The sequence below is a fragment of the Symphalangus syndactylus genome, chromosome 11 (assembly GCF_028878055.3).
Source record: "Symphalangus syndactylus isolate Jambi chromosome 11, NHGRI_mSymSyn1-v2.1_pri, whole genome shotgun sequence".
NCBI classification, from domain to species: Eukaryota; Metazoa; Chordata; class Mammalia; order Primates; family Hylobatidae; genus Symphalangus; species Symphalangus syndactylus.
In genome coordinates this window covers 118,227,920-118,240,287 of record NC_072433.2, presented here as the reverse complement: position 1 = coordinate 118,240,287, position 12,368 = coordinate 118,227,920, and the positions used below count along the sequence as shown (strand labels likewise).

Below are 12,368 nucleotides of genomic sequence, written 5' to 3'. Positions count from 1 at the left end.
GAGTCTGGAGTTCAAATCCAAATTCTGCTGCATAATTAGTTAGGTCACTCTAAACAAAGTTCTTTCCAAACCTATCTTTTCTTCTAGTTTAATGAGACCAATAATATTACCTACCTGTGAGGTCTGTTGTGAGAAATATATAAGAAAACTCAAGTAAAATTGTTAGCCCTAGCCCTGGCACAGGCTGTGCTGGTAAAAGCTAGCTATTATCATTACACAAGCATATAATTAAGCTCATTGTTCTACATTTGTAATACTGAGAAAATGGCTCATAAAAGGCCCCAAGGGGGATGGTAGGAGTTCTACATCAATATAGTATAATGTTTAAATAAATCAACATTTTTAAAGGGGAACTAACGTTTCTTCTACCACCACAACATGCCAGACACAATTCCAGGCAACAAAGGAAGCTAAGAGAAATAAGGCTCAAACTTAACGCAGCTTTACAGTTGAATGACAAGAGGCACACATTTAATAGATAACTACATTCAAAGTAGTATGACCATATTTCCTGATTTATCAGGAATCTCTTGTCCTGGCTTAATAGTTATTTGTGTCTTCTTTCATTCTCAGTTGTGTCTAGGTCTGCTGGTAAATTAGATGAACATTCCTAACTAGACGTATGTACTAACTGCTTGGGATACAAGAGAAGAAACCACCAGTTCTGTGTAAAGTTATAGAGACTTAAATTGCTCCTTTATAGGAACATCTGAATGAGTCAAGTGAATCTAACGAAAGAGGAAAGGCAGAGGGAAGATTTAATTGTTATTATTCTGAGTCAGAACTACAAAGCTTTCTATACTTGTGCTGTGAACATTAACTAATAGCAAACTTAGTAAATCCACTTGACCAATGTTATATAAATTACTTTTGGAATTTAGTATTTTTTTCCTGAAGATATAACAGGCATACTCCAAGAAACAAATTATTCAACATGTATTTGTTTATGTATACAACATACAGTGTATCTATTGAGTGTATATTATGTATACATGGTCTGTTTTTAGTGTGATAGAAGACACCAAAAAAATTATAAGGCACAAGCAAGCATCATAAAATCTAATGGCAAACCCCAGATATCTTAGCTAATTAGTCAATAAGGTAATGAGACATATGGCACATGAATTGTGATTTGGGAAGATTGAGAAAAATCAGGAACCGTGGAATTTATTGAGAAAGGAGAAAATAACCAACTGTCAGAATAACCATAGACAGTGGCCCTTTCTGTGATGGAAGCAGCCAAAGATAGGAAGGAAAGCTAAGTCAAACTTTGCTGTACACTCTTACCTGTGGCTGACCCTTGCCGCTCATCAAACCACAAATATTCATTGAATGCCTGCTGTTTGCCAGGTAGCATACCGAGTGCTGTGGAAAAATTCAGTATAAAGCATGGTCTTTGTCTTTAATGAAATGTCACACATCAACATTTGAATAAATAGACACAGTAGCTTTATGAATGTGGTTGAGGGGATCACTGAGGTCTGAATTAGTTCGAAAAGTTTTTTCAAAGGGAAAGGAATTCGAGGTGGGTCTCTGTGAAGAAGGTAGTCAGATCAGTGTTTCCCAAACTATGTATTGCACACCTCTGGTGGTGTAGGAGATGATTTTAGGTGATATACTTCACTGGGGTTGGGGAGTGGAAGGATGGAGAGAGGTAAATTAGGGTCCATGCGGCTTGTCTAGCTTCAACACGTAGCCTGTGATCCAATTGCTTTGCAGCCCCTCACCTCAAAAAAAAAGTTAGGAATTGTAACAAAATGCCTCTGGGGACAGCCAGAGAAGAGGAAGGGAGCCTTTTGAGGTCACTCTGCTATGTCAAGTTACAGATTAAGTAACTAAGAACTCCTTTTTCTTTTTTTAAAACAGCTAACATCTATATATGGCAAGTAATACCAATTTTACATATATGGTAGCAATACAAGTTTCCTTTTATATGTTAAAGTTGAAAATATGAGTCAGCTAAAAGAGACTTCACAAGTAAACAATAGTGGTGATAAAGCTTGTGGTAGATTTCACACAGAAAAAAAAAAAACAATAAAAAGAAAGGGGATGTGGCACTAATTTAGGAAGCAAAAAGCTTAGTGAGCAAAGTTCAGAAACTGGCATCTTAAAGCTGTGTTCCCAGAGAGAGCAAGAACCACAATGGATCCTGAGTTGAATATTGGCAGGCTGGCATACAAGAGTGGGGAAAGATGAAGTCCAAAAGGCAGATAACAAGAGGGAGTGGAGTCTGCTGGCGATTAAGACTCAGCATCAGGGCTGCAGAGGAAAGGATACTCCTCCCTGTATCTTGAGGAAGCCCCTTAGCCCAGAAAAACCAGCAGAACTAGCACCAGCGTGTGTTAGGAAGCCATTCAGCAAGCACCAGGAGGTCTCCCATCTCTGTGTTTCACCAGGAATCCAGGAAGAGGAGAAACGGAGTATCTTGTTAGACGGTCTCAAAGCATCAGGAGATTTGGTGCCCTTAAATTTAACAGGTGGGGCCGGGCACGGTGGCTCACCCCTGTAATCCTAGAACACTGGGAGACCAAGGCAGGTGGATTGACTGAGCTCAGGACTTTGAGACCAGCCTGGGCAACATGGTGAAACCTCATCTCTACTAAAATACAAAAAATTAGCCAGGCATGGTGGTGCGCACCTGTAGTCCCGGCTACTTGGGAAGCTGAGGCAGGAGAATCACTTGAACCTGGGAGGCAGAGGTTGCAGTGAGCCAAGATCATGCCACTGCACTCCAGCCTGGGTGACAGAGCGAGACTCTGTCTCAAAAAAAAAAAAAAAATTAGAAAGTGGAACAGAAATCTTGCCACTTCCTCCTAGCACAGAGATATACATGTTGCTTTCATAAAGAAAGTTCATGATGAGGCCGAGCACGATGGCTCATACCTCTAATCCCAGCACTTTGGGAGGCCGAGGCAGGAGGATCATTTGAGGTCAGGAGTTTGAGACCAGCCTGGCCAACATGGTGAAAACCTGTCTCTACTAAAATAATAATAATTTTTTTAAAAAAGAAAGTTCATGGTGAGTAAAAATTGGAAGTAAAGTTGGACGATGGCAAACCAGGATTCTTCACACCCATCTACACTCCTCCCCCAGCAAGTGTTACTGCCTCATATTGATTCAGCTCTTGCTTTTGACCCCACCACTAGCTGAGCTGGGTAGCTGGGAGTGTTCTGATGCTTTGTTCCCTGCCACTGTCACTGTGGTGGTGTATATGCCCTACATAATCCCCAGGACTGTGATGGGCAGATTCTTAAAAATGCACCACCCCTTTCCCCCAGTACTCTGGGTCCTAATCTCCAGAACCTATGAATAGGATGAGATAGCATTCCTGTGATTATGTTAGGTTGTGTGTCATAGTTGACCTTAACATAAGGAGATTATCTGAGTGGGCCTGGTCTAATTACATGAGCCTTTGAAAGTGAAGAGTTTTCTCTGGCTGATGGCAGAAAGAGAAGTCAGAAAGATTCAAAGAATGAAAAGAACGTGATGCTTGTTGCTGACTTGAAGATGGGGGTGGGGCCACATGGCAAAGAATGCAAGTAGGCTCTAGGAGCAGAAAGTGGCCCTTGGCTGACAGCTAGTGAGGAAACAGAACCTCAGTCCTATACCCTCAAGGAACTGAATTCTACTAACAAGAGAAAGAGCTTGGGAGCAGATTTTCCCCCAGGCCCCCAGATGAGAACTCAGACTTGCAAACACCTTGATTTCAGCCTGACACCGTGAGCAGAGAACCTGGCCATGCTGTGCTGAACTTCTGACCTACAGAGAGCATGAACTAATAAACGGATGTTGTTTCAGCCCACTAAGTTTATATTAATTTGTCACACAGCAATAGAAAACATAGCCACTGTCACAGACCCAACTCTTCTTTAGACTAGCTTTGAGGTGACCCTCCAGCCTCAAGAGTGTATCCGAGTTTCCACTCCATTGTCAAGCCATAAAGACAAAGGTATCAATTCTCAGGCATTTGCAAACGAGCCTGGGATTTTTGTTTATGATTATACAGGGGAGGGAAACCATGGGAAAAGACAGGGATTCATGATAATTTGGCAAATGGGGACTTACTGTGTCGTTTCTACTTGGGCAAAAAAGCAAATGTGACATTATTTTGAAGTAACAAGCTGGTAGTCCTCTAATTTGTGGGTGGTAATAGAATTTCTGGTAGCATATGGTGCCAGTCTCTGAAGACGAAAGACAGTGGAAAGACAAAGTCCCTTAGTAAAAAGAGAATTGTCTCTAGTGTCAGGCAGACATGGGTTTGTTTTGCAGATTATCTGATCTTGGGCTTTTGGGCAATTTTCTTAGCATCTTTGAGTCCCAGTCTACTCATCATAAAATATAATAATGCCTACATAATTACCTAATAAGATTTGGCAAGAATTAAATTTAATAATTCATACAAAATCTCAATGCCTGCAGCACAGTAGACTATCAATAAGTTGCCTCCATTATCATAGTGGAATTTTTTTCACAACTTCCTTGCAATCTTTTTTTTTTTCCGAGACGGAGTCTTGCTCTGTCACCCAGGCTGGAGTGCAGTGGCATGATCTCGGCTCACTGCAGCCTCTGCCTCCTGGGTTCAAGCAATTCTCCTGCCTCAGCCTCCCGAGTAGCTGGGATTACAGGCACATGCCACCATGCCCTGCTAATTTTTGTATTCTTAGTAGAGATGGGGTTTCATCATGTTGGCCAGGCTGCTCTTGAACCCTTAACCTCGTGATCCAGCCTGGGCCTCCCAAAGTGTTGAGATTACAGGCATGAGCCCCTGTGCTCGGCTCTCTTGCAATCTTTTTATAGTAAAAGTAACTAAATTATGGCATTCAATAGACCAATGCTGTCCTACAGAAATATAACTCAAGCCACATATGTAATTTTAAATTTTCAAGTAGCTACATGAAAAAAATGTAATTTTAATAATATAATTTATTTAAAATATTGTCATTTCAACATGCAATTAATATAAAATGTATTAATGATGTATTTTACATTTTTTAAACTAAGACTTCAAATTCAGAATTTTTTATACTTATAGCGCATCTCAATGTGATAACTAGGTTAAAACAAAAATCTATCTTGCACTGTAGAAATCATGTTGGCTTCATTGCTTTTTAAAGTAACTTCAGTAGATAATTATATATTCATGTCATTTCCTTTTCCTTTAAAAACATTGGACTAGACTTTTGGTTCTACATAAGCTTGTTTTTTCTTTCTAAGTTAACCTACCCGTTATGCAAGAATGAAGACTAAAGCAAATCAGAAATGGTGGGTAATAGGAGCAATGCACTGCAGCCAGCTAAAGACTTACTATTTCTTTTCTTTTCTTTCTTTTCTTTTCTTTTCTTTTTTTCTTTTCTTTTCCTCTCTCTCTCTCTCTGTTTTTTTTTTTTTTTTTTCAAGATGGAGTCTCACTCTGTTGCCTAGGCTGGAGTGCAGTGGCGCCATCTCAGCTCACTGCAACCTCTGCCTCCTGGGGTCAAGCAGTTCTCCTGCCTCAGCCTCCTGAGTGGCTGGGATTACAGGTACCGGCCACCAGGGCCAGCTAATTTTTTTATTTTTAGTAGATATGGAGTTTTGCCATGTTGGCCAGGCTGGTCTCGAACTCCTGACCTCAAGTGATCCACCCACCTCGGGCTCCCAAAGTGCTGGGATTACAAGAGTAAGCCACCGTGCCCAACCAAGACTTATTATTTCTATACACATGTGAAAAAATCTGTGGTGTGCCCCAGGGCCTGTTGGGGAGTGTGGGGCTGGGGAAGGGATAGCATTAGGAGAAATACCTAATGTAAATGACGAGTTGATGGGTGCAGCAAACCAACGTGGCACATGTATACCTATGTAACAAACCCGCACGTTGTGCACATGTACCCTAGAACTTAAAGTATAATAAAAATAAAAAAGAAAGAAAAAAACATCTGTGGTGTGTCCGCTGGACAGAAAGTCCTGTGCAATCTTCAGAGATGATTCAGACAGTAGTGTTTCTCCTAAAGTGGACTCAGAAAATATAGGACACATCCGAACATGTATAATGCAAGGTGAAACACTGAAAGTGACTCTGAGAGATTCCCAAAAAAATAACGCAAGTATTTGTCAAAAGACAATCCTTCATAGTGAGGATGAGAGGTTTCCTAGAAAAGTATCCTTTGTAAGAAGTTTTTTTTTTTTTTTCTAGACAGAGTTTCACTCTTGTTGCCCAGGCTGGAGTGCAGTGGTGCAATCTCTGCTCACTACAACCTCTGCCTCCTGGGTTCAAGCGATTCTCCTGCCTCAGCCTCCTGAGTAGCCGGGATTACAGGCATGTGCCACCATGCCCAGCTAATTTTTGTATTTTTAATAGAGATGGGGTTTCGCCAAGTTGGTCAGGCTGGTCTCAAACTCCTGACCTCAGGTGATCAACCCGCCTCGGCCTCCCAAAGTGCTGGGATTACACGCATGAGTCGCTGTGCCAGGCCTGTAAGAAGTTCTAAAGAATGGTCTTTAAGGGAGAGTTAATAGGATCAATTCAATGCAACAGATTTTTGCTGTCTACCTATTGAGTGGCTATAGTAGGTAGTAAGGATTTCGTGATGGAAATCTCTATCCTTAAGCTGTTGGGATGGTGATGAGGGATGGTGATGAAGAATGGTGGAAGACAATCCAGCAATTCAGCACTGTTATGTATTCCAACAGCTCTTTTCACCTCATACTACCTCTGACATCCCTTCGCCGCTGAGGTATTCCCAAGCTCATCTCCCGTACAGCCAAACAGCTTTTGGCTGCTTCTTTTTTTTTTTTTAGGATATGGCTCTCTATCTTGACCTTGCTCTCAGACCAGCCTTACCATGAGATGAGTGTTTCATTCTCTGACAGAGGTCCTGCAGCCACATGCAGACTCTGCCCGTCTTCTGCTCTGGCTCTATCTCTAGTCAGGAAGTTGCTGAATCAAGAAACTGCCACCACAGCTTCCGGCTCCAGCATTACCCTTGTGCAAAGAGGAAGTGGGCAGTTTAGAAGTATTATCATAGAGATAGATCTAGTGGAGGACATTTGACTTAACCTGTGTGGGTCCAGAAAGGATTCCTAAAAGAGCAGATGCTTGAGAGGAATTACCCAAGAATGAAGGGAAAGTTGAAATTCTCTGTGTGTAGAAGAATAACATGTATAAAATCAGGAAGATATGAGAGGCTGATGCCTTTAGGGAACTAGAGAATGAGTTCAGGGCTACAGGAAGGGTGCCTGTGGGCCCAGATGATGCTGGACCTGCAGAAAGAGGCACTAGATTGTGATAAGGAGTTTTTTGTTGTTGTTGTTGTTTTTGAGACGAAGTCTCGCTCTGTCACCCAGGCTGGAGTGCGGTGGCATGATCTTGGCTCACTGCAACCTCCACCTCCCTGGTTCAAGCAATTCCCCTGCCTCAGCCTCCCGAGTAGATGGGATTATAGGCACACTCCACCATACCTGGCTAATTTTTTTTTGTATTTTTAGTAGAGACGGGGTTTCACCATGTTGGCCAGCCTGGTCTTGAACTCCTGACCTCAGGCAATCCACCCACCTCGGCCTCCCAAAGTGCTGGGATTATAGGCGTGAGCCACCGCAACTGGCAGATAAGGAGTTTGATTTTATTTAGAATATGATAATGAGCCAGGCAGGAGGACAAAATGTACTAATGATGTTGCTTTAAGAGTAAAGTTCAAATATATGAACATATGCTTAATGTGTCATACAAAACCTTTGAACTTTAAAATAGTCTTGCTTTGATTAATTATCCTTGATAAGCTCCTTGTAACCTTCATTCATAAAGGATAGTATGTGAGAACTTGAAATTATAGTACCTACATGATTCCTTCCTTCCACTCATTTTCTCTCTCTCTTTTTTTCTTCTTACTTTTTTGAGACAGGGTCTTGCTCTGTTGCCCAGGCTGTAGTGCAGTGGCACAATCATGTCTCACTTCAGCCTTGACCTCCTAGGCTCAAGCGATCCTCCTGCCAACTCAGCCTCCCAAGTAGCTAGGACCAGAGGCGTGTGCCACCATGCCCAGTTAATTTTTAGTTTTTTGTAGAGACAAGGTCTCACTATGTGTCTAGGCTGGTCTCAAATTCCTGGGCTCAAGTGATCCACTCTCCTCGGAATCCCAAAATGCTGGATTACAGGCACAAGCCACCACACCCAGCCCATGGTTTATTTTTTATTAACTGGAACAGTTTTATATTAGCTGGAGTTATCTCCTTAGAAGAGTAATTGCACACATATGGGATTCAACCTGGGCAATATTATTTCCATGTGGCAGTCTGCTGTTCATGTACTGTCTCCCAGACAATTTTTTTTCTTTTTTTAGTTTTGCTTTCTCTCACAATATAAAAATGCATATTCTATCTTACTAAAAACATGTTAAATGCAAAGATAAAAATATAAGAACCTGTTGGAAGAGGCTGATGACTTAAAAGAGAAAGGAAATTAACTTACTTGATGTTAACATTTTGGCTGTTTGATAAGCTGATGGGAATTTTCTAAATGGGGAAAAGATGAAAGTTTTCTTGTAAATGATTACCTTTAGTAAAAAGAATTATCTCCGCAGTGATTTCTTGGTGTAGAAGAGAAGGAACTCAAAGAGGATTATTATGGCTTTCTACTCCAGTCAAGACCTGCCCAACATATTCTTTTGCACACTACAAAAGAATTTCAGTTCTACTTTCATATTCTGTTAACAGATAAATTGTAATTGAATAAAACAGATACACAAAATGTTAAAATAAGTCATTTATTTCTTATTGCTAATCATTTCTTAGCTTTTTTTTATTTTTATTGTATCTACATATTCTTTTAAAATGCATTTAAAAAATTTAAAATTAATGAAATTTTTAAAGGCAGTTTTAGGTTGACAGAGTGGAAAGTACAGAGAGTTCTCATATAACCCCACTTCCCTCTCTGTCCTTCCCTCCAGTTCCCCCTTTTGTTGACATGCTGGATTCATGTGGTATATTTGTTGTAATTGCTGAGCCAATATTACCATAGTATTTTTTAAGAGACCCTGGGGTCTTGCTCTGTTTACGAGGCTGGTCTCTAACTCCTGAGCTCAAGCAATCCTCCTACCTCAACCTCCCAAAGTGCTGGGATTACAGATGGAGCCACCACGCCTGGCCCAAGCTATAGTTTTGTTAACTAAAGTTCATAGTTTTTACATGAGGGTTCACTCTTTTTATTATACGTTTTGTGGGTTTTGACAAATGTATAATGACATAGTATCATCCAGAATAGTTTCACAGCCCTAAAAATCTCCTATGCTCCACGTATTCATTTCTTCCCCACCTTCCCACCTCCCCCTACCCTGGCTCCACAGTCCCTGGCAACCATTGATCTTTTTACTGTCTCCATAGTTTTGCCTTTTCCAGAATGTCATATATTTGGAATAACAATATGATTTTCAGATTTACTTATTTCACTTAGCAATATGTATTTAAGTTTCCTCCACGTATTTTTGTGCCTTGATAGCTCATTTTGAAATTGTTGTTTCCTCTATGTAATAGTGTAGAACCTATTCTTTTCAACTAACGTGTCAATATAAGTTCACGTTGTTGCTGTCACTGTAAACTACTTATTTTGATTGTTGTATAATATTTTCTGTTGAAATATACCACAGATTATTTATCCACTCTCCTGTAGATGGGCATGCATCTGGGTTGTTTCCAAGTTTTTGCTTTTGTAAAAAGTGGAGCTATGATTGTCCTTGTACCTGGTGCCTGTTGTATATGTGCGAGAGTTTCTCTTGATGTATACCTAACAGTAGAATTGTTAGCTCATAGGGTATATGAATATTCAATTTGGAGTGATAATGACACAATTTGCCAATTTGCATTTTCTGTTTTTGTTGCTGTTTAGTACCCATTATGCCCCAGAACCAACTTTCATTTTCATAAGCAATGGATCCACAGCCTTCCCAACACTTAGCACAGACTCCTTAAGTTGTTGCCTTTTGAATAAACGTAAAATGATATCTCCCTATGCTCTTTATTTAGAGACAGCATCTCACTCTGTTGCCCAGACTGGAGTGCAGTGGTACAATCATAGCTCACTGCAACCTCGAACTCCTGGGCTCAAGTGATCCTCCCGCCTCAGCCTCCTGAGTACTCAGGACTACAGGCATGCACCACCACACCTAGCTAATCTCTGCAGTCCTTATTTGTATTTTTCTGATCAATAAAGCTGTTGAACAAAAGTTCTCAATTTTAATATTGTCTAGGAGATGTTAATTACAAAGAGTTTTTAACTTTTGTTTTTGACAGTAAAGTCATCAAATCAAATGGAGGAGTTTTTTATATAGTGGCAGGCAGGAATCCAGTTTCTTCCTGCTATATTTATTAAACAGATCCTCCTATCCTCACTTTTCTAACATGGCATCTTTGTCATATATCAAACATTTATGTGTGGGTCGGTTTCTAAGATATCCATTCTGCTTCATTGGTTAATTTATTTTTTGCTGCACCAATCCCACACCATCTTATTAATTTTAGTTTCATAGTAAATATTAATACTTACTAGGACAAATCCTCTCTCCCTGATACTTCTTTAGAAATAACCTGGCCAGTTGCGGTGGCTCACTCCTGTAATCCCAGAGCTTTGGAAGGCCGAGGTGGGCAGATTGCCTGAGGTCAGGAGTTCGTGATCAGCCTGGCTAACATGGTGAAACCCAATCTCTACTAAAAATACAAAAAATAGCCAGGGGTGGTGGTGTACACCTGTAGTCCCAGCTACTCGGGAGGCTGAGGCAGCAGAATCGCTTGAGCCCGGGAGGCAGAGGTTGCAGTGAGCCGAGATTGCGCCACTGCACTCCAGCCTGGGCAACAGAGCAAGACTCTGTATCAAAAAAAAAAAGACCTAACCTGGCTATTCATGGACACTTATTATTCTTCAATATATATTTTAGAGTAATCTTATCAAGTTCCATTAAAGCTCTTGTAGGAATGTTAATTGGAATTGCATGGGATATTTTGATAAATTTGGGGACAATTCATACATTCATAATAATAAGTCTTCCTACACATTAACACAGGTATAGCTCTCCATTTATTCAAAACTTTTTCATATTTCTTAACAACGTTTTATAATAATTTCCCCTAAAGAGGTCTTGGCTAACTTCTGTTAGATTTATTCCTAGATAGTTAATATTCTCTGATACTACTGTAAACAGTTTATTCTCTTTATGTTTTCTAGTTGTTTGTTGCTAGTATGTAGTAATGCAATTGACTTTTGTTTCACATCAGACATCTTGTTAATTTGAAGATTATTTGGGGTTTTCTAGGTAAAGAATCATATCAACCACAAATGCAGTTTTAATTCCTCCTTGCCAATCCTTATGCCTCTGCACTTGTTAGGACCACCAATGAAGATTAAATAGAAAAAAAGACAGGGGAATCTTCATCTCATTCCTGTTTTAAAAGGGAATGCTTCTGCCGGGCGTGGTGGCTCATGCCTGTAATCCCAGCACTTTGGGAGGCCAGATGGGCAGATCAGAAGGTCAGGAGTTCGAGACTAGCCTGGCCAACACGGTGAAACCCAGTCTCTACTAAAAATACAAAAATTAGCCAAGCATGGTGGTGTGCACCTGTAGTCCCAGCTACTCAAGAGGCTGAGGCAGAAGAATCGCTTGAACCTGGGAGGCAGAGGTTGTAGTGAGCCAGGATTGTGCCACTGTATTCCAACCTGGGCAACAGAGTGAGACTCCATCTCAAAAAATAATAATAAAAAAATAAAAAGGAATGCTTTTAATATTTTCCCATTTAGAATGATGTTTCTTTAGATTTTCTAGTATAGATCTCTTAATCAAGTTAAGGAAGTTTCCATCTCTTACTAATGTACTAAAATTTTTAAAATTATTTTAAAAAATTGTAAATAATTTTTAAAATTATGAATGGCTGTCAAATTTTGTAAAATACTTGTTTTATGGCTGGGCATGGTGGCTCATAGCTGTAATCCCCAGACTTTGGGAGGCCAAGGCAGGAAGATCACTTGGAGCCTGGATTTCAAGACCAGCCTGGGAAAACGAAGAAAGGACCTGTCTCTACAAAAAGAAAATTAAAACTTAGCTGGGCTTGGTGGGCTTATAATCCCAGCTACTTATGAGGCTGAGCTGAGAATATCACTTGAGCCCAGGAGTTCCAGGTTACAATGAGTTATGATCCCACCACTGCACTCCAGCCTGAGTGAGAGTGAAACTCTATCTATACAAATAAATAAATAAATAACTGTTTTACATTTTTTTTTCTGAGACACAGTCTTGCTGTTTCGCCAAGGGTGGAGTGCGGTGGCGCATTCTCAGCTCACTGCAACTTCCACCTCCCGGGTTCAAGTGATTCTCTTGCCTCAGCCTCCCAAGTAGCTGGGATCACAGGTGCCC

The 12,368-nt window shown here is 40.5% G+C and overlaps 1 protein-coding gene across 1 annotated transcript in view; it reads right to left on the bottom strand.

The window, feature by feature from the left end:
- CDC42SE2 (CDC42 small effector 2) overlaps positions 1 to 6,963 on the bottom strand; it is a 137,671-nt gene extending 130,708 nt beyond the window's left edge. Inside the window, exon 1 of the mRNA XM_063612403.1 lies at positions 6,818 to 6,963. The gene's annotated coding sequence lies outside the window, so the exon portion shown is untranslated. The remainder of the gene's footprint in view (positions 1 to 6,817) is intronic.
- Positions 6,964 to 12,368: the final 5,405 nt, after the last annotated feature.